The sequence below is a fragment of the Halichondria panicea genome, chromosome 7 (assembly GCF_963675165.1).
Source record: "Halichondria panicea chromosome 7, odHalPani1.1, whole genome shotgun sequence".
NCBI classification, from domain to species: domain Eukaryota; kingdom Metazoa; phylum Porifera; class Demospongiae; order Suberitida; family Halichondriidae; genus Halichondria; species Halichondria panicea.
In genome coordinates, this window is record NC_087383.1 from 2,992,761 (window position 1) to 3,019,110 (window position 26,350).

Below are 26,350 nucleotides of genomic sequence, written 5' to 3' on the forward strand. Positions count from 1 at the left end.
AAACAAATTTAAATTGATCCAAAGATCCACTGACCTTGAATGAATACTGTATATGCATCTTGAATGAATGTATTGTAATCTGAATGAAAATATAACATTAATTTTGAATTTTGAAACAAACGGCCCACCATACACCATAGCAAAAACACATTGATTTTACAATGTAAAAGGGTGGGCCAGCTCAGCACAATTCAAATAGCAATCAAAATTCCAGGCTCTTAAACGAATAGGACTATTATATCATTCAATGACAATTTAGAGAAAAGTAGCGAAGTACATAGTATGTTAGAACATTAGGTCGTTAATTAATCAATTGCAACGTGTCAATAGTACATGCAGATGATATAAATAATTGAAGAATGCTCACATGCAATTGTCAATGAATACATGCAATTTGTTAATGAAATCCAATTTAACACTCTGAGGATTTTAAAAGTTCATGAGGAAGATGAGCAGATTAACATTCACTTTGGCCCTCCCAAACATCTTCATGATTGCCAGGCCCTCATATTGCAGCTGAAGGAGGTCCTGTGTGGGGAGAACAGAGGGCAGTGAAACACTTCAACTGGTGTATAAGACAAAGAATGCATTTATTTGTAAGACAAATGAATACATGTACTTACATACACCGTACAAGCATACCAACACTATACCTGACACGAGGCAGTAAACTTCTTGAACACTTTACGTACCTACCATCTACCTGTACACACACCCTCACCTGGAGGACCAGCTCCACCTTCTCTATCTGCCTGACGTGATCTCAAACACAACACTTCCGAACCTGAACCTGGGCGAGTAAGAAATAATGTTCACATAATTATAGCATAACGTTGCATCAAGGTCGTAGCAAGCGGTCAGGCTGGTCAGGTTTTGGCCTAACCACTTTAGCAGCTGGGTAGGTAATGGTCGTAAATATTGTAAGTGAAATGCGCATGCTGTTTTGGTGAGGAAAAGTGATGACCTTTTCCTAGGTAAAAAATTCACCACTGTATGCAAAGTTCCAATAGTAGAAAAACAGTTGACCTTTAATTGTTAGTTGGCCTGACCACTTTAAAGTTGCTTGCTACGCCCCTGCATGAAGATTGGGGCATAAAAATAAGTTAATAGCCTCACACTGGAGGAATTGTTAAAGTCTAGATTAGTAGTAGAGTCTGAGCTTCAGTCAAACAGTGGACAAAGTACGTACCAGAGCAATTAATGGCACATGTGATGATTATCATGTTGTTTAATAGAAGTATGCTAGTATAACGGCTATACTCTCACTCAAGTATACGGAGACTCACAGAGTGGGTGGAGCATATCTCCATGGACGCTGATGTATGGATGATTGGCTTGGTCACGTCAGAGTACTTGTTGATACCCAGCCTTCTGTCCAGGGGGTCCACTGTCGATGCTCGCAAGAACTCTCTGTGGGGGGTACAATGAGTGTATGTATAATATTCATACCCTCTGCATGGCAACCAAATAGTTAATGTGCAATTTAGATCATACGATACTTTAGTAGAAGGTAGAAACACACATGGCATCATCACATGACCATCATTCGTATATACACACTTTCAACTATTTGACTACAAATTCAGTTTTGGTTATCATATTTCTTATACCTAAACTTCTTGAAGGCGTCCGAGTGTACGGGTTCATTACTGACAGGGCAGCACTCTCAGCCTCAAACTGTGCAAAGGAACAGGAAAAACACGATAAACTCTTAAATCAACAGATATAACCAGACAATAATCATGGAAAGTTAACGATACTGATTTGGCGTTTTTCACCAACAAATAATATCTAGTCAGTCCAGTACTAATTTAATGTACATAGATGCAGTGCATAATGTAGGCCATAATCTGTACAGGTATACTGTACCACTTTTATCACCTGTTGTTCGTAGCACTCAAATATCTACCCCATCGGCACACTGCTCTGCTCCAACTCCTTACAGCGATCCAGTGCCTTCTTGAGCTCTTCCTCCATCACAAGTCTCTCTTGCACAGCAGACTGGGTAATAGATTGCATGGTGGTCATGTACACACACAGGTATACAGATACAACCATCACAACATCGTGGTAGTGGTACAGTAGTTATATAATTGCAGGTACATGTATTAATGAAAGCACCGCGGGTGCTGATGCCTCGGTGGAGGTGCAAAGCTACATAACATAAAGCTACACACATTATCATGATGAATATTTTTGCATTTTTGCTGCATGCAAACTCAAATTGCATGGTGGTCGATCATGTACACACACACACACAGGTAATACAACCACCATGTGGTAGTGGTACAGCTGTTTGCTGACTGCATTACCACAAAACAACAAAATACCATACAATGTTGCTATGCAAACAACATGTGGTCCTAAGCAATGATGGCTTCTAGCACTTGTATGTTAAATGGGTACTTTTTGAGGGTTACAAAAATGGCTAATCTGCGAGACCCTCAAAAATTACCCGCTATAAGGTGGTATTAATATTATAGTAAATGCTCTCACGATCTACTCTTGGTGGTATATATGGAAACTCACATACAAATTATGGTGAGGATCTGAAATGGAGAATGGGCGGGGACTAGCTTGCATATACCAGCAGATATGATATACATGTAGATACTAACCGTTCACTGAATGTATGGAAAGCAGTGTGAAGGCTGAAGAAACTGTTAGTACGAAGTACTGCAAAGGACATCAAACAGTGCATGTACATAGTGGGACCATAGGCAGTGCGTGTACATAGTGGGACCATAAGCAGTGCATGTACAGTAGCCCTCATATAAAAGTTCCCGTTCCGTACCGTTCAATTTGCGTACAACGGTTCGCGTAGAAACGGAATGAAAACGGAAGCCAGCTCATTAAAATTTAATACGGTACGGAAATAACCGTTTTAATTCTGAAATAACGTTCGCACGTGTAGCTGCATGATTTGCTCCGTAGCTAGCTGGCTAGTGTTCCAAGAAATCAAGCTGGTGAACTGTTCTACTAAACAAAGAATCCTCATCCTTCACAAACAGCTACGGAGCAAGTACAGAATCCCTAAGAAGCAAGGTCAAGGCGAGCTAGATCTAGTTAGAATAATTACAGACATTTAGTTTGAACATTTATATTTATATTTATAGCACTGTACATGAATTTGTTATTCTTCATTTGACATGATGTTTTAATGATACAGGACATTGTATACGATAGTGTATAATTTATAATGAAGTGTTCAACAAAAGTAATAGTACAATCAGATCATAATATAATGTAGCTGTATCTAAGATTCCAGACTGAGAGATCCGGTTGACTTGCTACTACCAACTTTCTCATCTTCTTCCAGCCTTGCATGTAAGTTCTGCAGTATTCCCAGTGCTATTTGTATGCCCCTGGATTACACTAGAGAAGTTTACATTTGTAGCTTGCTTAGTACATACAGAATAAATAAAAATTATTATTGCTAACTCAGCAAATTCCACCCGTTTTTTCTCCTAGAACGGTGTAGGTAATTACGGTGCGTTTATGAATAATACGCTACCGTTTAGTTAGCGTTTTCTGACTCCGTAAAAACGGGAACGTTACGTGCAACTGAAACGCAACGGGAACTTTTATATGAGGGCTACTGTACATAGTGGGACCATAGGCAGTGCACGTACATAGTGGGGCCATAGGCAGTGCATGTATATAGTGGGACCATAGGGACCATAGGGAGTGCACGTACATAGTGGGACCATAGGCAGTGCACGTACATAGTGGGGACCATAGGCAGTGTACGTACATAGTGGGACCATAGGCAGTGCACGTACATAGTGGGACCATAGGCAGTGCACGTACATAGTGGGGCCATAAGCAGTGCATGTACATAGTGGGACCATAAGCAGTGCATGTACATAGTGGGGCCATAAGCAGTGCACGTACATAGTGGGACCATAGGCAGTGCACGTACATAGTGGGACCATAAGCAGTGCACGTACAAAGTGGGACCATAGGCAGTGCACGTACAAAGTGGGACCATAGGCAGTGCATGTACATAGTGGGACCATAGGCAGTGCACGTACATAGTGGGACCATAGGCAGTGCATGTACATAGTGGGACCATAGGCAGTGCATGTACATAGTGGGACCATAAGCAGTGCATGTACATAGTGGGACCATAGGCAGTGCACGTACATAGTGGGGCCATAGGCAGTGCATGTATATAGTGGGACCATAGGGACCATAGGGAGTGCACGTACATAGTGGGACCATAGGCAGTGCACGTACATAGTGGGGACCATAGGCAGTGTACGTACATAGTGGGACCATAGGCAGTGCACGTACATAGTGGGACCATAGGCAGTGCACGTACATAGTGGGGCCATAAGCAGTGCATGTACATAGTGGGACCATAAGCAGTGCATGTACATAGTGGGGCCATAAGCAGTGCACGTACATAGTGGGACCATAGGCAGTGCACGTACATAGTGGGACCATAAGCAGTGCACGTACAAAGTGGGACCATAGGCAGTGCACGTACAAAGTGGGACCATAGGCAGTGCACGTACATAGTGGGACCATAAGCAATGCATGTACATAGTGGGACCATAGGCAGTGCACGTACAAAGTGGGACCATAGGCAGTGCATGTACATAGTGGGACCATAGGCAGTGCACGTACATAGTGGGACCATAGGCAGTGCATGTACATAGTGGGACCATAGGCAGTGCATGTACATAGTGGGACCATAGGCAGTGTACGTACATAGTGGGACCATAGGCAGTGCACGTACATAGTGGGACCATAGGCAGTGCACGTACATAGTGGGACCATAAGCATGTACATAGTGGGACCATAAGCATGTACATAGTGGGACCATAGGCAGTGCGTGTACATAGTGGGACCATAGGCAGTGCGTGTACATAGTGGGACCATAAGCATGTACATAGTGGGACCATAAACAGTGCATGTACATAGTGGGACCATAAACAGTGCATGTACATAGTGGGACCATATATAGGCAGTGCACGTACATAGTGGGACCATACAGTAGGTTGAATCATTCAAAGTTGAATGTTGAAGTGAGTACTCACACCACTAAACCACAAAACAAAGCTGATCATGATTATGATATACCCACAAGCTTCATAATTATGTACAAATGTATGTGTATCTTTGCTTGAACTTCTCCTAAGTAAGTGCCTAGATTTTCAAAGAGTATCTGTAGCACTGTTTTACGGATTCAGCATAGGATGAGGACCATGCCTTTGCTATTTTGGCTCGACATCTCCACTTCTCCCGAACAAATGCTCTATTCTTTTACAATACTTTTGCTGACGTACATTAATTCTCTTACTTGGTTTGCTTAAGTAGTGTAGCAACACTCTGCACCTCAAGTCATTTGAATATGTATCTAGATGAACACCCACACATGTAGTCAGTGCTGTGTATTATCATGCATGGGCATCATCACTACCGTCCCCCACACATGTGCAAGACTGCCCCATACTCACCAGGGTGTCATATAGGATTTTGAAATAGAGAGAGTAATAAGAAAAGTGACTAAAAAATTTTGCTAAAAAAAAAGGTCAACTGTTAGCAAGAGAGTTCATAATAGACCTTTATCATGAACTCTTGCTGTTAGTATGTAAAATTTCCAGCTATGAACTCCGACTAGTACCTAAATGTAAATTTTAGGGGGAGGATTGGAGCTAGAGGGGGATATCGTATTATTTTAGAGAAGTGTCATGACCAGTCCTAGTCCAGCCAGGTCCAAGACAACCCCTACGAGCGGGAAGTTAAGTGCTGGGCGCATTGTTAAGAAGTACCAGAGACTCAGGAAGACAGGTTTATTGTACCTAGGTTTCATCTTCTTGGAGTTGCAACTGTTGGATGGTTTGCCTTTGCCTTTGACACTGCTAGTACGAGCCATACTGCTGCTGAGAACTAGTTTTACTATGCTGCAATCGAGCTAGCTTATACAGATATAAAAAAGACTTTGATTTACCTTGTGCGGTCAAAGGTTACGCGTGGGCGTTTTTGTGGGCAGTTCTAAAAATAGCTCAATACGAAGTCGGATGATTCTGAGAATAGGGCGAGTTGCATGCCCTCTTCTCTGTATACGCCCTTGATGACACCCTGCTCACCCTTTAGAAGACTGCCCCCCCCATACACACACACTCACCCCTCTAGAAGAATGTCCCACTATAGCCTTTGGAGCTGTCTCCCTTCTCTTAGCAATCACTCCATCGATGTGTGTCGTCTTGAGTACCTCGTTTCGACTAATCTTGGACGCTAGATGCAGCACACCCGCCACTGTAGCATGTAGCACCACTCTGTGATGTGCCTCAAGGCCTTTCTCCTTCACAGCAAGCTCTTGCAGCTGGTGTAGGAAGACCAGTATATCTGAGAGCCCTTGATAAGAGAATTCCAGTGTCAGGAGAAATACGAGTTGGTAGAAAGCATAGTGTGTTAGCAGGGCTAGTGCAGAGAGCTTTGGCCAGTTCCAGGAGATTGGTGAAGAGAGAGTTGACTGTTTTAGAGAGGAATCTTTTCAAAACCAAACCCAGTGAGAGCCCTACAGCCTCCAGACTCACCCAATCACTGCACAAGAGGAGGGTATAAATACACATACATGTAGCTGTATGCACTGCACATGATTGTATAAATACATGTAGTGAAAGCTAAGACAAAAGCTCATATGGACCTGTATAACTGACAAATAAAGTCTAGTATGCCTCAAATGCACACTGAACATAGCAAGGTACGCACGCACGCACACATACGCACGTGTTGAGAGGAATCTTGTCCTTGTTGGCATGGTGATCTACGAGACGATGCCAGAGTAGGGCCACATCCAACTGTGTGCTGGGTTCTCGTATGAGGAGCAATTGGACGAGGGAGGCAAACAGTTGCCCTGGGAACGCGGTCTCCAGCACTGATGCGTGACAAGTGTCAGCCACCGCCCTCAAACACTTGAGCAGGGAGGTAGTCAACATGGGGCTGCATAATAAAGGAGAGAATACAATTATGGAAGCTTAAACACTTAGTAATGCACGCAGTCTATTGTGCACGGTCACATAATTATAAGCAGATCATCCTCTATAATATTCCCCACTTGGGGTCTGTATCAAAGCAACTGGCTGGGGTTTAACTACCATAAACCCCAGCCCTAGCCTGGAGCACATTCCTCATAAACTCCCTTGCCTTGAGGGCGCACTGATTTTATACTAGATCTACACAGCCAAAAAGAAGCTAGACACTTGTTGACAAAGGCAGGACAGATGGGTGGGGCTCACTGCTTGGACATTGACAAGTTAGTGCGTAGAGCTAGAAGCTTAGCACTGGCTAAAAGCTATACGCACAACCTTTTTGCCTCAATAGTTTTTGAGACTGTTAGCTAGTTGTATCCAAGGTAAGGTAGCTTAGGTAACAAGTACTTTTCATTCAAGTGGGTATATAACACTTACTGTCCACTATATTCGAATTTATGGCAAACGTAAACCATCCTTGGCCTCGGAGCTTCGCCCTCGTCCTCGGAGCTTCACCCTCGTCCTCGGAGGTTTACTGCCATAAATTATGATGTATGGACAATAAGTATAACATAATATCATAGTCTACTCAAAGGTTACTGCTATAAACAGGATTCACGAAGGCACCAGAATCAGAGAACACGTACATGTACAAACAGTGTTTATGACAGGAAACTAAACACATACATGTACACAAATAGCTAAATGAAGCAAAAGCTTTATAATATCATTCTCACCTGTTTTGAGTGTCCTGAGATGCCAGAGGATGTACAGACAGTCCAGTGGTGGCTCTGCTATCAAGACCCCTTGAGGCCACGGGTACATAAGAGTTGATGAGCTCCAGTATATCTGGCTTATGATAGTCGGGAAGGACTCCTGCAAACTCCCCCACAGTGATAGTGATGGATTGCTGAAAGGTTAGAGAGGACGTGAGGTCGGAGGGGCCTTCTGAAACGGTTTCTATGGAAATACGGAGGTGGCGGACCAGTGTACGAAATAATTATATCCAGTACAGACGGACCTGCATGAGTGGACACAAGCTAAGTAATGTAAATACATGTATGCAGATTTAAAGCGTGGAATTAAACCACACTACGTATAATGAAAGCACCACGGGTGCTGATGCCTCGGTAGAGGTGCCAAAGCTACATAACATAAAGCTAGCTTTTATACACACATTGATCATGATGAACATTTTTAATTTTGCTACATGCAGAATCCAGAATTACAGGGAAACTCAAAGAGTGGGTAATGACCGACCGTGATTGTTGTTAAAAGCGATCAATGCCAAAAGTTCAAGTAGAAAATGAATGGCTGCAAGCCAGCAGAGCTTTGCAGCTCTCTTCTCACTCTTGCAGCTATAGCTAGCGTTCTAGTGCAGAGCTAACTACTAAGTAGAGTAGCAACACTCGGTGAACAAGTTTTGGTACGGACTCTTCTGAAAAGGCTGCAATGGCATTCCAAGTAAGCAAAACTAGGCATAACTCGAGAACGAAGCATTATTTTGCAAATCCACAAATTGAAATCCCAAGAAAACATGACTAGAAACTCTTACTTGCACTTGATTCATCCTTGAGCAGCTGTAGCAGTCTACACACACACAGACACACAAACACACTACTGTATGCGCACCGAGGCATAATTATAGAGATTAAGCCAGTGTCAAAACATACATGATTGTACAGTCAGCAGAAGCTTTAATAACAGCTATGAAAGCATCTAAGTACGAAGAATAAATGCGTACAGCCTTCTTTAGAAAATGGCCCAAAAATAGTGTTGAAACCATACAAGTACTTTACCATGGAGACTCACCTAGAGAGCTATCTGCTGCCACGGCAACACACTTAGAGAGTGTGCCGAGGATCCCCTGTTTGGTCTCCCAGGACTCCTTCACCTTGGCATCCAGGTGGTCCACCAGCGACTGGACGGCCTTGTACCGATCCTGTCTCTGTGGGGGTACATGTACAGTGGATAATGTACACTGGGGGGCTGTGGGGGTACATGATAGATACTATACACGGGGGGGGGGGGTGTGGGTGTGGGCATGTGCATTGGATAATGTACCCTGGGGGGCTGTGGGGGTACATGTACAGTGGATAATGTACCCTGGGGGGCTGTGGGGAGTACATGATAGATACTGTACACTGGGGGGCTGTGGGGGGTACATGACAGATACTGTACACTGAGGGGCTGTGGGGGGTACATGATAGATACTGTACACTGAGGGGGTACATGTGAGTGGAAAGTACAATACACATGTAGGTACTGTCTTCGTGGGGATACATGTCTACACTGGAGGGAACAATTGATCAAGAACAAACAAGGAGTATGTTGGACCTGAAAGCTATCAATGTTACACAACAGAACAAAGCAAAAAGCAACGAAATACTGTTGACAGTCCGTTATGGACAGTCAAGTCAGAATTTACAGTCGATCGTATGACTACAAGTATTTTTATCAGCATGATGCACTATACACTACCGTATAGCGGCTAATTTTCGTGGGGTAAAATATTCGTTATTTTCGTAGGCAGGCTGACCTCCACGAAATTTTAACTGGCTTTATCAGAACGTAGGAATGTCGTGCAGCCACGAGACTAAACAAAATTTTTACTCACGAAAACCACAGTTTCTCGAGTTAAACGAATTTTTACCCCACGAAACTTACCCGCTATACGGTATGGTGAGAGCACTTGGCCACCAGTACATGTATATATGTGTACCTGCATGGCTTCCACGACAATGACGTACACACCAGCTGTGAATTCCTTGTCCGATATCCATAGTTTGTTTAGGTCAAAGTGTCTACAAGGGGAGCAATGGAGTGTTACTATGTACACAGGAAATGAGACAATGGTTGTCATGGTATTAGACCTGCTGAGACGTACAACATTGCACAATAGGTCATAGCACTTTACTAACATCAGGAGTTCATTAAGAATCCTAATGAACTCCTGCTGAATGCAGTTCCATTTAAGTTACACCTATTAGGGAAACCACCTTGCCTACAAGTACAGTGTTGTAATCCTACGCATGTACACTGTATACATATACATTAGGGAAACCACCTTGCCTACAAGTAGCACCGACACACACGAGGCATTGACTGACTTACTGCAGTATTGGCTTGAGGACACTATCGATGTGAGAGAGTCCGGCAAAAGTGATGAGCTCAGTGAGACTATCCTGAGAGTACCCTCCCAGACTGTCCCCCTCCTCCACAACAGGCTGGATCTCACCAGACTCTCTGTCAGAGTGGGAGGGAGGGAGGGAGGTTACTATTGGCACACACTGTATAATTATCTAAGGCCATCAATAGGTAAGTTTGATACAAACTGAGGCTATCAACATTTACTCATTGAAGTATGTGTATTAGCCAGTGCTCCAGGAGTAGAACTGAAGCAAATTGTAGTGACTTTCCTAGACAGTATACCTTGACTGGACGACACTGACTGTGCATATTGAAGAGGAAGGGCGGCACTATCTTGTTCATGTGATCTAGGTCCCAAATGTTCATCTGGAGGTTGTCTTGCCAAACAATCTTCTTTATCACTCCCCTCAGCCCTTGCAACCCAGCCATCTGCGTCCTGTGTGAGGTGTAGTGGGGAGGGGTGGAGTTGGTGATGAAAGCAATGTGATCACAAGTTATGCATGTGGCAGAGCACCCTAAGGGCAGTACAGTTAAAATATGACACCTAACACTTCGACCTGTGGCCACTCAAACTCATTTCAAAACAGTAAATGTACACATACTCGTGATATTGTCGGCGTTGTCCACATTCTTGGTGAGGCTAAGAGAGGCAAAGCGGTGGATGAGGAAGTCGTACTATCTGTGGTAGGGGGTGTTCCCTTCCTCTCGCTCGGCAAACTTCACAAACTGTGTGTGTGGAGGAAAGGTCGTCAATGTGTTGTATACACAATACACTATTAACAAAATGAAAAGCTAATTATGCTGTACATGCAATCTAATCAGTCCACCCTCCGCAATCTCACACATACACACTCTACTCACACCCACACACACCACACACCCACTCCCTACTAACCAAATTTGTGGCCATGACATGCAGTTCTGTGTTGCTAGTTTCCAGCATATTATGCAGTATATCCAGGTAGCTATCCACAATCAACTGGACAATCAACTGGAGCTTTCGTGAGTCACAGGCTGACAGCAGCTTCTCCGTCACTTGCAGAGCCACTCACATGCCTGGGGGGAGGGAGAGGCATGAAAATGGTATTTTGTACCACGTTTGTGAGAAAGCCATTGGATACTATAGTTGTATCATAGATATAACACTTAAAGTTCCCAGCCAAATAAGTTTCTGTTCCGGAGGTACGGGGAAGGTCGATAAATTTCCCTAGCTATACATGACATGTCGACATTGTATACTGTACAGGTATGTCTCTGAAATAGTCGTCTAACCCGTTTCTCTCTCTTTGCAGGCTCCGACGCAGTCTCAGAGCGAGGTACTCTCCAATATTGTCCAGATGGTCAGGGGAGGTTTGAGCAAAAAAGAGCAGCTTGTCTATATTAGCAGACACAGGTGTGGGTGTTTGAGGGTCCTCTGGGAAGAGCCCATCAACCAGCCGTTTGTAGCGAGGTTTGGGGCAGCAGAAGCACGTCGCCATAGTTAGTCTGTGTCTTGACTGATTGCAGACCTAGCATTTATTTGTAAAACGTAGAGCAGAGGTTTTTATGTAATATGTTGGCAACCCTGCGCTTTCTTCTGGGTTTCTCACCCGTATCGTTTGAGGTACCCCCGAACGAGTCGGGTAAGAACTCAGCTAGTTCGATAAATTCCCCTTTTTCCGATTTTTTAGATAGTTTGTCGGGAATGGGGATGGCATTCTGGCCTACATTGACCGTATATGAGACTTCTGGTCAAAGTAACAGAATAATGCTTGGTATGGTCGGTAATGTGGGGAGGCTCATGCGGGTTTTGAGTACGGGGGGGCACTAGTGGATACGAGGGGAACATGTACTAGTGAGGTACTTGACATACCTGCCGTTCCGGTGCTGACAACAGGGCCTGAGGTGGGACGTACCCGAACCGGAAGCAGAGATGGTTGGGATCGAGGGTGGGACTGATGGTGAGACTGATGAGGGGCCGGCTGTGGGGTGGTGTTGTTGGACTGCTGCCTGAATCCGCTGGTCCATTGCGGTGGTAACACCGCGCCGAGGGCTGCCTGGACAGAATTGGCAATCATGGTGTTGAGAGTTGTCGGAGTTGTCGTCGGGTTGGTGGAACTGATTGGCGGTGTTCCAGTTGAGGATGTGCTCGAGGAGGTAGTGGTTATCTTCTTATAGAGAATTACAGGATAGATCAGCAAGAGAAATCTTGAGGATAGACCCAGAAGAGAAGTTTTTTTGTTCTTTCACTGACTGCCTGACCACGTGTTCCTTGCGCATGCCAGTACCGTGTTGTAATTGGTATCTGTGTTGCAATTGGTATCTGTATGTCACCTGTTAACCACATTTAATCCTTCTTCTATGTCACCTGTTAACCACATTTAATCCTTCTGATTAAATTCCGTTATATTTCTGAGAGAGCTAGCTGCAAGGCACAGATTTATTTGCTGGAATGGCCACTAAAGAGCAGAACCAAGGTATAAAGACTGTAATGTTTCCTATAAAGGATAAACCCAATGATTGCTAAAGCATAAAACCCTCATTGGTGATTGCTAACCTTGTGTGCTTGCTATCTATTTCAGAGCTCACAATTGACGATCTGAAGACAGAAATGAAACTGACTGATGAGCAGCTCAATACAGCAATACAAGAACCAGATCTACCCGAGTTAGCAGCATGTTTCGATAACACTGATGATTATCTTGAAAAGCTGGAGCTGTCAATGGAGCTGCCCTCTATCAACTTCTGAATACAAACAATTCCCTCGAATGTCTTAATTTGTCTGGTAAACACATTGACTAACTGTCGTCACATTGCTGCTGGACTTGCAGCCAATAAGACTCTGAGAAGATTGGACTTGAGTAACTGTAAACTGACTGATCAGAGTATCGAGGAGCTATCAACTGGACTGATCAACAAGATTGAAACACTGCACATTTATGATGGAACAGAAGATGGAATGAAGACGCTTGCCAGACATCTACACAGGAAAAATATCTAAATTTCCTATACTTTCAGGATAGTACAAAATTTCCTGTAGACTTTCCTGTATGAATCTTACACATGTTCTGAACTTCTTCAGGAATAGTAACGGAAACTATACAGGAAACGTTGCACTATCCTTTGTAAGTACGTTGCAGGACACTTGCAGGACACCTGCCATTTTTCAGGAAATGTGCAGATTTTATGGGCTGCACTGTAGCAGCACTGTAGCAGGAAATTTAAATATTTTCCCTGTGCTAACTGACACTATTGGTGATACCCGACCACCTAATTAATATTCTGTATCGAGACAGTATTCAGGGACACTAACAAAGAGAGGAAGAGAAATGGACTGCCTGAGATTTAATGTGGTTGCATTCTTACCATGATTTTAATTACTTTTTGATAATCGATTTTATTTTCTGCCATAATTATATCACATTATAATAAATGACAATTTGAGAAAAGTAGCAAAGTACGTACTATAATAATATATAGTATATTATGTTGGAACATTAGGTCGTTAATAACGTGTCAATAGTACATGCGGATGATATAAATAATTCATGCACTGCTGTGAATAGTCAATGAATACATGCAATTTGCTAATGGCAAATCCAATTTAACGCTCTGTCGATTTTTGTTCATGAGGAAGATGAGCAGACTAACGTTCACTTTGGCCCTCCCAAACATCTTCATGATTGCCAGGTCCTCGTATTGCAGCTGAAGGAGGTCCTGTGTGGGGAGAAGAGAGGGCAGTGAAACACTTCAACTGGTATAAGACAAAGAATGCATGTATTTGTAAGACAAATGAATACATGTACTTACATACACCGTACAAGCATACCAACACTATACCTGACACAAGGCAGTAAACTTCTTAAACACTTTACGTACCTACCATCTACCTGTACACACACCCTCACCTGGAGGACCAGCTCCACCTTCTCTATCTGCCTGATGTGATCTCCAACACAACATTTCCGAACCTGAACCTGGACGAGTAAGAAATAATGTTTTCACATAATTATAGCATAACGTTGCACATAAGATCAAAGCTGTAGCAAGCGGTCAGGCTGGTCAGGTTTTGGCCTAACCACTTTTTGCAGCTGGGTAGGCAATGGTCGTAAATATTGTAAGTGATAATGCGCATGCTATTTTGGTGAGGAAAAGGGATGACCTTTTTCTTAGGTAAAAAATTCACCACTGTATAAAAGTTCCAATAGTAGAAAAGCAGCTGACCTTTAATTGCAAGTTGGCCTGACCACTTTAAAGTTGCTTGCTACGCCCCTGCATGAAGATTGGGGCATAAAAATAAGTCAATAGCCTCACACTGGAGGAATTGTTAAGTCTAGATTAGTAGTAGAGTCTGAGCTTCAGTCAAACAGTGGACAAAGTACGTACCAGAGCAATTAATGGCACATGTGATGATTATCATGTTGTTTAATAGAAGTATGCTAGTATAACGGCTACTCTCACTCAAGTATACGGAGACTTACAGAGTGGGTGGGGCATATCTCCATGGACGCTGATGTATGGATGATTGGCTTGATCACGTTAGAGTACTCGTCGATACCCAGCTATCTGTCCGGGGGGTCCACAGTCGATGCTCGCAGGAAGAACCCTCTGTGGGGGGTACAGTGAGAGTCATAATTATTATTATGATTCAGTTCCGGGAATAAATGTCATAGAAAGTCACTAATTGACTCACCTTTTTTCCAGCCGAGGTAAATGGAACACAGCTATAGGTTACGTCTCTGTGGGGCATGTAAAAATTGATTGACTGAAATTGTGTATCAGGTTTTAAGCAACTAATAAGGATTATCACTTATTGAGCGCACAATTCCCCGCCCACACACACCTGGTCAGTAGACAGCTGATTGCCTATCCACAACATTGAAGGATTTTATCGCAGCTATGTACTTCATTGTACAGCTGCAAGGGGAGTGACGTGTGATACAGTGTGATTCAATGAAAGTCAGTACAACACAGTTAGTGTATGTTTACCAAAGAGGTACATGAGATTGTTCTGACAAATCATTCTTGTACTCTCTAATACGCTAACAGGGTTTCATCTAGGATAACAAGTTGGGGGGGGGGGGGGGGGGGAGTGCGTAAGCGCGTCACAAAATGTTTGGCTATGCCCACTTTTTTTTTTTTTAAGTTGATTACAACATGCTTAACCTAACGCATCACAGTAGAGATATCTACCTTTAGTTAACTAATGTGGTGACATGTAGTACTAATGTGATGATGTCATTATTCTACAACATGGGGGGAAGAACCACCCCCCCCACTAGATGAAACCCTGACTAACTGATACAGTACCAGAAATGCAACCTTTATATGGGGAAAAAAAACGGGCAATAGTCTCTAGACACAATCGGCATCATGTATTGTGTATTTTGCCTAAGCCATAATCAGTACATACTGTATAGCAGGTCATTTTCGTGGGATAAAAAATCCGAGACAAAAACGTAGGCGTGGTGCAGTAGTGATTTCGTGTGTAAAAATTCCCTTTGCTTCACTGCATTGCATGCGTTCCGGTCAATCATGCCTACGTTTTCGTGAGTGATAAATATTTGTCAAGGTTTAGCTTGCCCACGGAAACTATACCCAGGACGCTATACGTACGGTACGGTATACTGTACCACTTTATCACCTGTTTCAAGTACTCTTCCTTCTCCCGTTACTTTGTAGCACTCGAATATGTCCACCCCGTCTACTGCAGGCACACTGCTCTGCTCCAACTCCTTACAGCGATCCAGTGCCTTCTTGAGCTCTTCCTCCATCACAAGTCTCTCTTGCACAGCAGACTGGGTAATAGATTGCATGGTGGTCAACTACACACACACAGGTATACAGATACAACCATCACAACATCGTGGTAGTGGTACAGTAGTTATAATAAAGGTACAGTAGACTCTCGCTATTCCGACTCTCTGAAGTACGGCCTGAAATGTGGCCAACTCGCTATTCTGTATACTTGCTGCCCCAAACTAGTAATTTTATACGTATACATTTTGGGTGTGGTTTAGCAGAAAAAACTGTGTGTGGGGGGAGTGGTTGGGGTGTACAATGAGAGGTAGGAAGCGGGATGCTCATGAACACTACAATGAAAGTTATAAAAAAGGTAAACCGTTTTGTGAGCAAACACAGCTGTGGGATTACATTGTAATAGAGAGGAAATATGATTCATTATCTTTATTTGTTATCCTCGAGACAAAACCGCAAAATTAGTCATTAATATTTGAGGTAGGTTGATTTTAAGCCGCGGCTATTTTCTGAAATGCAAACTACCGCACTCTTCTGGCCAAGTTGCACTGTCCCAAGGGTGGCCGGATTAACGAGAGTCTACTGCACATGTATTAATTATACAGTATTCACCGAGTGTATACATGTACATGCTAAACTCACATCTGCCTTGCTGTTGGCCAGTTCCAATTCTCTCACCAGCTCAGCTATGACACCTGGGTCCATGATTTGAGACCTCTCGAGCAGCTTCTCCTCCAACTCCCTCAGCAGGTCATCCTCTAGACATTGAATGGTCTTACTCTTCTCCTCAACCTGACAGGGGAACATCAATAAGTTGCTGCCAGGTGGAGAATACTCGACATACAATAGTGACGTGCATGTACACTCAACTACTGAAAATCTGGCAATGAAATTTAACAGTATTCTCCCACTTTGAAATAAAGGTCAGCTTAAAGTTGGACTGTAGTTAGGTATTAAATAGGCATCTGCTATCAGGGTTGTTGCAATAACTATTATAAAGAGATAGTAGCGTACGTGTAATCACACAGTACACCATCAGATCAGCTATTCAGAGCATAGATCATACAGTATATACATGATCAATTGCTAAATGCTCTGAAATGCAGCTCACTAGCAAAAAAGTAATGCCTAGCAAATAGTACATCTATTTTGATTAAAGGCCACTGAACTTGTACTGCACATGTATATCTCTCACCTCTGTGGGTGGTATAGGAACGAGGGAGGCCCTCTGATACTGTCTAGAGGACTGGACTTCTTCTCACTGCCAATCTAGGAGGTATGAAAACAAAATATGCATTTGGTAAAATCTACTCTCAAACAACATTGCACATTGACCATTCCTCCTCTCACCTCCTGCTCATTCAGGAACATCATGAACCTTTGAAGGACTCGTCACATGATCTTGGAGCAAAAAGATACGGACTTGGTTGAGGATTTGAGTGAGGATAAAGTGAGAGAGGAGGTTGTGGGGGGAGGGGCCTCAGACCAGGGCTGGTGAGACGCAGTGTCACGTGAGAGGAGACTCGGACACATGGTCCTCTGTCTGGACAGCTGCTGTGAGGAGAATGAGAATTGTAAAGCACTGGAATTGAACTGTGCACAAGCACGAAATACATGCACTATTTTATTCGCACCACATAACTAACTAAAAATGCTCACCAATAAAACACCACACCACTTGGTGTACAACATTTTAACGAATCTACAAATGAACTTCAGTTCCTCTAGACAACCTGCCCAACCCTCCACATACACACTGGCTGCATCATGCATAAAGAAAATGCATCTATTTTCACAGCGTTTGACCATCAAACGTATCAGAGAATAATCTCACGCCCATATTGCTGATTTGCTTGAAATGCCCACCACCATCTTAGCAATGTACCAGCAAGGGGCTTTTGTTGTGAGCATCAATGGTAGGCCATGGCATTCAGTTGCTATTGATGAGTCACATGAAATGCAGGTACTCTCTGATAAGAAGATCTTAATTGGACTGTTTGTGTCTGAAATGGGAGGCTTACTACAACTTCATATCAGCTAAAGCCTACAAGGTGTTAGGGCCTTCTGAAAATATGATTTCCTCTACCAACTCGATCAAAACTATATAAGAAACAATTTTACTTTTCCCTAGTGAGATCTCAGCTCTCTCAACTCTGGCGACCAATTACTGCTCAAATACATTTATTCTTAAAGTGATTGAGCTCACCTTTGGTAGCGCTGACTTATCACAGCTGTTGGTCCAATTCTCCAGAACTCTGAGCTTCCCCTCGAGGTGCAACTGCAAGTGACAGAAGATTTAAGTTGAGGTTGAGAAAAGAGTTTCATGCAATAAAGTTAGAAGACACTGAATAAGCAGATTACCAGATAAAGTACAGCATAATTATGTTCTGGACAGGAAATTGTCCGGGTATAATTGGAACAGATTTTTATAGCGCATGCGAAGTGTCCGGGAATAATTAGCATGCAGCTGCATACGAGTGAGCTAAGTTTAATAGAACAGGGTACGACTGAATAGTTGCACTATTATAGCTATCTAAAACTAGATACTCAAAGCTATCTAACTGCAGCACTCTAAGTATTACTGGCTGGTTATGACTGTAACTCAACTTTTCAAGGTATTGTCCGGACAAATGTAATATTAAAGCACAAGAGTGTCCGTTGTATTAGAACAACGAAAATTGGCAGGCAAGAGTGTCAGGGATAATTAGAAGTTTCTGAGGCGATAAATTAGAAGATATACGGTACCTCAGAAACAGACATGCAAGTTCGTTGTCTAAGGACATAATTATTGCAGTGCTTATAACTATGGCTAATACAAGGGTGCTCAGTTAAAGTCGACCATACATACTTGATCCATATTATACATGTACCCTGGGAGCAGTACAATAAGTCAAGAGCTCATAGTAAAAAAGAGAGAGTATCGAACGCATCGCTATCTTGCATCAGATATATTCCGAAAGTAACGTGACACCCTGTCTGAAACACGTCATCAATTAAATTGATCAGTTACAAAGCAGGAAGTTACGCTACTTTCCAAATACATCTTATGTTACGTTGGATACTCTCTCTCTCTTATTATGGGACTCTTGTTATTAGCGGCCTCTCAAAAAATTGGCTAAGAATAATTACATGTACACAGCTGTAGGTACACACTTGCCCAACCCACTCACCAGAGAGGACACCTTCGAGGTTAGGTAAATTTATGACCTCTAAAAGTAGCGACAGCTGCGTTGACAATTAATTTTTAATGCCGCGTCCTAAATGGAGGTAAATGTAGGCACACCCTAGTAAAGTAGTAAAGATTCTAACTCACTGGAAAATACGTTTTTAAGTGGCTATAGAAATCGAGGCAAGTAGACTGAGTAGAGTTACATGTACCTCCAATTAGATGAGACCCTCTAAATAATGGACACCAGGTCTTCAACATGATTTTCAACCTCCAAAAGAAGCGATCTCTGGCTTCAATAAGTTTTAAAAAGTGTTGCTTTAATTAAAGGTCTTACGGTAATCACATTTCTTACTTGAATACGTCGGGTTCATTACTGACAGGCAGCATTCTCAGCCTCAAACTGTGCAAAGGAACAGAAAACATGATCCACGACGTACCTTACAAGGTAACATAAACCAAGAGATGAACCAGACAATCATCTATGGCTAATAAATTGACTCACCATCTTTCCATTGGGAGAATGCTGTAATACTTTAGCAATGGAGCCAGGTTTTGTCTCTAGCTCTAGCTAGCTCTGTGGGTGAAAACAATATGTCTTTGGTGGGTGTGGTGGTGAATGTAAAAAGTGGGTGTATCTCAATCTTAGATATCTGAGATACACCCACTTTTTTTGCAAGTCATGCAAAAACAACAACACTCAATAATATATGTGACAGGCTCTGGGAAAACCAGACTATTGGAGCAGAATTTAGTATTGAGCTACAGCTAAATTTATGCCTACAGTATAAAATCTCAAATAAAATGTTATTGATGTATAAGTATCTACAGTCCTTCTACTACCTCTCTGTAAAATCTGATGCTCTAAATCCAACTCTTTCCATCGAAACGCTTCGTCCAAACCTTCGCTATTACCTTATTTTTCCTAATTAAGCAATCTTTGAGAGCCGTTTTTCTCGATACTACATTTTACGGCTTCGAGTTTCCAACGCGCATGACTCGGGTATGAAACTAGGTATGTGAACACTAAGCATATCATTGTGTAGGCAATGCTCTGCTCTATCACTTGGTACATTAATCACCAAAATTTTAGTCTGCTCCAATAGTCTGGTTTTCCCAGAGCCTGTCACATATTTCAGAGAAATCTAGAGCTAGCTAGCTGCAAGGCACAGATTTATTTACTGGAATGGCCACTAAAGAGCAGAACCAAGGTATAAAGACTGTCATGTTTCCTATAAAGGATAAACCCAATGATTGCTAAAGCATAAAACCCTCATTGGTGATTGCTAACCTTGTGTGCTTGCTATCTATTTTCAGAGCTCACAATTGACGATCTGAAGACAGAAATGAAACTGACTGATGAGCAGCTCAATACAGTAATAAAGGAACCAGATCTACCCGAGTTAGCAGCATGTTTCGACAATGTTCACAAAGGCTATCTTGAAAAATTGGAGCTCTCACCTGGAGAGCAAACTGACGTGAGGACTAGAGCATATGTAGATGGCACTCTGGCAGGAATGTTGCTGTCTACTTAATTGCTATTGTTACACATACAATTCTCTATTAACTATCACCAGGAATGGTACTCACCTATTGTTTTGTTTCCCCAGACTCCACCACCTCGTGTCCTCCCTCCCGAGAGAGGGTCCTGCTGAACCACAAGCTGTCCTCGTACAGGGACTACCTACAAAGTCGCTACAGAATGCAAGTATCCACATCAGCCACACAATGGCCTCCCGTCCCAACAAAGACAATTTTCAAACTAGCCATGATTCAGAAGGAGGAAATACAGAGAGGAAGAATCGACGATGAATTTGTTAGGCTAACAATTACGGGGAAAATTGACGATATTTTACTTCAAAAAACTCCGGTTAACTTAACTAACATTTTCCCTGAGATTGAGGATACACGAAACTTTGTGTTGATTGAAGGAGCTCCCGGCTCTGGCAAGAGCACCCTTGCTCTACACATCTGTCAGGAGTGGGCAAAGGGGAAACTGTTCCAACAGTTCGATATTGCAATCCTGGTGAGACTGAGAGATCCCCTCGTTAGAGAAGCAAAAACAATAGAAGATCTTCTCCCTTGTAGGAATTCAACACTGGCATGCCAAATAGGGGCAACAATTATAATTAATTGATTGATTATTAATTGAGATTGATTGTTATTCATACAGTTTTGACAATTGATTTTAATTCTGCCATAATGCATTCAATGACAATTTAAATGCATAGAGAAAAGTAGTGAAGTATTATATACTAGTATATATAATTATGTTAGACACTATAAAAACAAATGTTGTTAATTAATTACAACTTGTTAATAGCACAGCAATAACAAAGGCTTCTCCTTGGTAACAATAACAGACACACAGACACACGCACACGCACACAGTCAGCTTTACCGTAGCCCTCGTGCGGCTACGCCTCGAGGCATAACAAGGGCTTCTCCTGGTAATAATGATAAATGCTCACATGCACAGTAAATTGTCAATGAACACAAAGCAATTTGCTAGTGAAAATCCAATTTAACGCTCTGATGCCTTTTGTTCATATAATTATGAGGAAGATGAGCAAATTAACGTTCACTTTAGCCCTCCCAAACATCTTCTAAACATCTTCATGATTGCCAGGCCCTCGTATTGCAGCTGAAGGAGGTCCTGTGTGGGGAGAAGAGAGGGCAGTGAAACACTTCAACTGGTATAAGACAAAGAATGCATGTATTCTACATAACACAAAATCATATTAGTACTCCCTTTATTGCTCCCCTCACCTGGAAGATCAGCTCCACCTTCTCTATCTGCCTGCCCAGGAAACGACCAGACACCTCAAACTTGCTCACATCCACTGACGTCATCTTAAACACAACATTTCTGAACCTGGGGGAGTGTTAACATAGCGCTCAACGTTACACATAGAGGCATAAAATAAGTCAATAGCCTCACACTGAAATAGATTAGTAGTAGAATCTGGACAAAGTACGTACAAGAGCAATAATATTAAGAGCAGATGTCGATGATTATCATGTTGTTTGATCATAGTAGAGGGATTCCCAGAATAGTACATCAATGACAAGAGACATACGAAGCTCTTAACATCAATACCGTGACACACCAATGTACGCAGGAATTGAAAGCATAATTATATTCTATTTAGTATATAGACAGCCCGTATTAAAGATCTAAGCACACAACACAAGTATGTTAGTATCTGCTATGCACTCTCCAGTACGTAGGTGGAGACTTACAGAATGGGTGGGGCATATCTCCATGGACACTGATGCAGATGATTTGTTTGATCACGTCAGAGTACGCGTCAATACCCAGCTATCTCTCCGGGGAGTCCACTGTCGATGCCCACAGGAAGAACCCTCTGGGGGGGGAACAGTGAGAGTCATATTATGATTCAGTTCCGGGAATAAATGTCATAGAAAGTCACTAATTGACTCACATTTTTTCCAGCCGAGGCAAATTAGGTTACGTCTCTGTGGGGCATGGAAAAATTGATTGACTTAAATTGTGTATCAGGTTTTAAGCAACTAATAAGGATTATCACTTATTGAGCGCACAATCCATTCTACCCCCCGCCCACACACACCTGGTCAGTAGACAGCTAATTGCCTATCCACAACATTGAAGGATTTTATCGCAGCTATGTACTTCATTGTACAGCTGCAAGGGGAGTGACGTGTGATACAGTGTGATTCAATGAAAGTCAGTACAACACAGTTAGTGTATGTTTACCAAAGAGGTACATGAGATTGTTCTGACAAATCATTCTTGTACTCTCTAATACACTAACAGGGTTTCATCTAGGATAACAAGTTGGGGGGGGGATTTGGGAGTGCGTAAGCGCAAGTGTTTGGCTATGCCCACTTAAAAAAAGTTGATTTAATACTAATGTGATGATGTCATTATTCTACAAGATTTGGGGGGGGGGAAGAACCACCCCCCCCTACTAGATGAAACCCTGACTAACTGATACAGTACCAAAGATGCAACCTTTTACATGGCAAAATTAAAAACGGCCATTGTCAAAGTAATGTAGACGCAATCGGCATCATGTATAAATTGTGTATTTGGCCTGGCCTAAGCCATATTCAGTACATACTATATAGCAGGTCATTTTCGTAGGTTATAACATTCGAAACAAACAACGTCTACACACAGTAAGTGCAGTAGTAGTAGATCTAAGAGGTAGTCTAATGCTCAAGAATGATGGAACATCTTATATACATATAGTAGTCATCTGCAGAATTGTGTAGAGGAGATGTTTCACCATCTTTGAGCATTAGTTTACCTCTTAGATCTACTACTACTGCACTGCACTATACTGCACTTACTGTGTATATAGCTAGTAGGTATCTTCAAGACCAGCTAGCTCACTGACAGTTGACAAACTAATGCTCAAAGATGGTGGAACATCTCTACACAATTCTACTAGATCTACTACTGCATGCACTTACTGTGTATATAGTAGGTATCTTCAAGACCAGCTAGCTCACTGATAGTTGACAAACACTCTCTGGGACAAAAACCATTGTGTAGCTCTTACTTCAATATTTTACAAACTTCCTTTATTTAGAATAATAGCACAGCATTGCAGAATGCAGAGGCTGCAAAATATGGTGGGCCGTTTGTTTCAAAATTCAAATGTTACATTTTCATTCAAATCACAATACATTCATTCAAGATGTGCAATTTTAATTCAAGAGCATTCAAGATTATTCATTCAAGATTCAAGATTTTGATGGATGCATAAACATGCATAATTTCAGATGACTTTAGCCACACTTTGTGGTTTTATTGCATGGTGTAGTTGTTTTAATTAACAGGAAATGGGGTTCACAATAATCAACTCCCTCCCTCAGTAGTGGTAAGGTGATTTCCAAACCAGAAACATGACATTGATTGACGAAAATTAACAAGAGGTCAGGGGTTCGTTGCCGACCTTCGAGTTTTGAGCATTAAGCAAAGGACATCTTATAAATGTTGTGTTTTAATGACTGTATATGCATGCATGGCATGCATATCTTGAATAATTATTGTCGACTTGAATGCATTAAAATCTTGAATGACAATTGCATGGTCTTGAATGGTCAGTGGATCTTTGGATCAATTTAAATTTATTTTGGGCAGAATTTCAAATCGATAGAAATTTATGTATTTTTTGACTTTGAATATTTTGAAACTGCAAGAGTACATGCAAATGAGTGCATTCTATTTTCAATTCTTGAGGTCCTGAGTTTCGTGCAGAAAAAAGCAGTTTCATATTTTGCACCCACAGGGGTTAGCTTATAATGACCTTTGTACTCTAAGAAGCTGTGCACTTTATAGTCTGTTATAAAATCAGTATTATGTGCACCTAGCTTGTATGCGTACAGGTTATGTTAACAGTTGTATCCCACCCTGATTGACAATGACAATTACACCCCTGTCTGTATAGGTGTTCCAAGTACCATGGCCAATAGATGAGTGTTCCCAGCATACAGACGGTACTATACATATAATCATACAGTTGTTCGATTGCACACACACACACACAATAATATCATAATTTAATTGATCCTTCAACATTGAAATGTTTAATAATATTAATTATGTACAGTTAAGGAAGTACATTATTATATTATACATAGCAGAGTCGTGCAGTTGGCTAGCCTCGAGGAAGTGATTGGGATATCAAGGCTAGTTGATCCTTCAACATTGAAATGTTTAATAATATTAATTATGTACAGTTAAGGAAGTACATTATTATATTATACATAGCAGAGTCGTGCAGTTGGCTAGCCTCGAGGAAGTGATTGGGATATCAAGGCTAGCAGTTGGCAAGGTTATATTCTGGCTATATTTAGCATTGCATTGGAGCATGGCTTCTCAAGAGTACAAAGGTCATTTTAAGCAAACCCTGTGGATGCTATAAGCGCTAGTGATGGTCAAAAATTGAAAATGCTTTTTCTGCACGAAACTCAGGACCAATTCTTCCTCAAGAAATTAAAAGTAGAATGCACTCATTTGCATGTACTCTTGCAGTTTCAAAATATTCAAAATCAAAAAATATATAAATTTCTATCGATTTGAAATTCTGCCCAAAACAAATTTAAATTGATCCAAAGATCCACTGACCTTGAATGAATACTGTATATGCATCTTGAATGAATGTATTGTAATCTGAATGAAAATATAACATTAATTTTGAATTTTGAAACAAACGGCCCACCATACACCATAGCAAAAACACATTGATTTTACAATGTAAAAGGGTGGGCCAGCTCAGCACAATTCAAATAGCAATCAAAATTCCAGGCTCTTAAACGAATAGGACTATTATATCATTCAATGACAATTTAGAGAAAAGTAGCGAAGTACATAGTATGTTAGAACATTAGGTCGTTAATTAATCAATTGCAACGTGTCAATAGTACATGCAGATGATATAAATAATTGAAGAATGCTCACAATGCAATTGTCAATGAATACATGCAATTTGTTAATGAAATCCAATTTAACACTCTGAGGATTTTAAAAGTTCATGAGGAAGATGAGCAGATTAACATTCACTTTGGCCCTCCCAAACATCTTCATGATTGCCAGGCCCTCGTATTGCAGCTGAAGGAGGTCCTGTGTGGGGAGAAGAGAGGGAAGTGAAACACTTCAACTGGTGTATAAGACAAAGAATGCATGTATTTGTAAGACAAATGAATACATGTACTTACATACACCGTACAAGCATACCAACACTATACCTGACACAAGGCAGTAAACTTCTTGAACACTTTACGTACCTACCATCTACCTGTACACACACCCTCACCTGGAGGACCAGCTCCACCTTCTCTATCTGCCTGATGTGATCTCAAACACAACATTTCCGAATCTGAACCTGGGCGAGTAAGAAATAATGTTCACATAATTATAGCATAACTTTGCATAAGATCAAGGTCGTAGCAAGAGGTCAGGCTGGTCAGATTTTGGCCTAACCACTTTTTGCAGCTGGGTATAGTAATGGTCGTAAATATTGTAAGTGATAATGCGCATGCTGTTTTGGTGAGGAAAAGTGATGGCCTTTTTCTTAGGTAAAAAATTCACCACTGTATGCAAAAGTTCCAATAGTACAAAAACAGTTGACCTTTAATTGTAAGTTGGCCTGACCACTTTAAAGTTGCTTGCTATGCCCCTCCATGAAGATTGGGGCATAAAAATAAGTTAATATAGCCTCACACTGGAGGAATTGTTAAAGTCTAGATTAGTAGTAGAGTCTGAGCTTCAGTCAAACAGTGGACAAAGTACGTACCAGAGCAATTAATGGCACATGTGATG

At 41.8% G+C, this 26,350-nt stretch overlaps 1 protein-coding gene, 3 long non-coding RNA genes and 1 pseudogene across 4 annotated transcripts in view; 1 reads left to right on the top strand and 4 right to left on the bottom strand.

Moving 5' to 3' along the window:
• LOC135339225 (uncharacterized) overlaps positions 1-26,350 on the bottom strand; it is a 96,545-nt gene that overhangs the window by 64,979 nt on the left and 5,216 nt on the right. The window lies entirely within an intron of this gene.
• LOC135339148 (NACHT, LRR and PYD domains-containing protein 12-like) overlaps positions 1-26,350 on the top strand; it is a 102,496-nt gene that overhangs the window by 20,269 nt on the left and 55,877 nt on the right. The gene's annotated exons all lie outside the window — the stretch shown is intronic.
• Positions 219-1,271, bottom strand: LOC135339231 (uncharacterized). The gene is made up of 2 exons (XR_010395941.1): positions 722-1,271; positions 219-528 (listed from the first exon to the last, which is right to left on the bottom strand). It is a non-coding gene; the product is annotated as an uncharacterized LOC135339231 (long non-coding RNA).
• Positions 7,717-13,349, bottom strand: LOC135338907 (protein EFR3 homolog A-like; annotated as a pseudogene).
• On the bottom strand, positions 13,526-14,670 carry LOC135339239 (uncharacterized). The gene is made up of 2 exons (XR_010395949.1): positions 14,021-14,670; positions 13,526-13,829 (listed from the first exon to the last, which is right to left on the bottom strand). It is a non-coding gene; the product is annotated as an uncharacterized LOC135339239 (long non-coding RNA).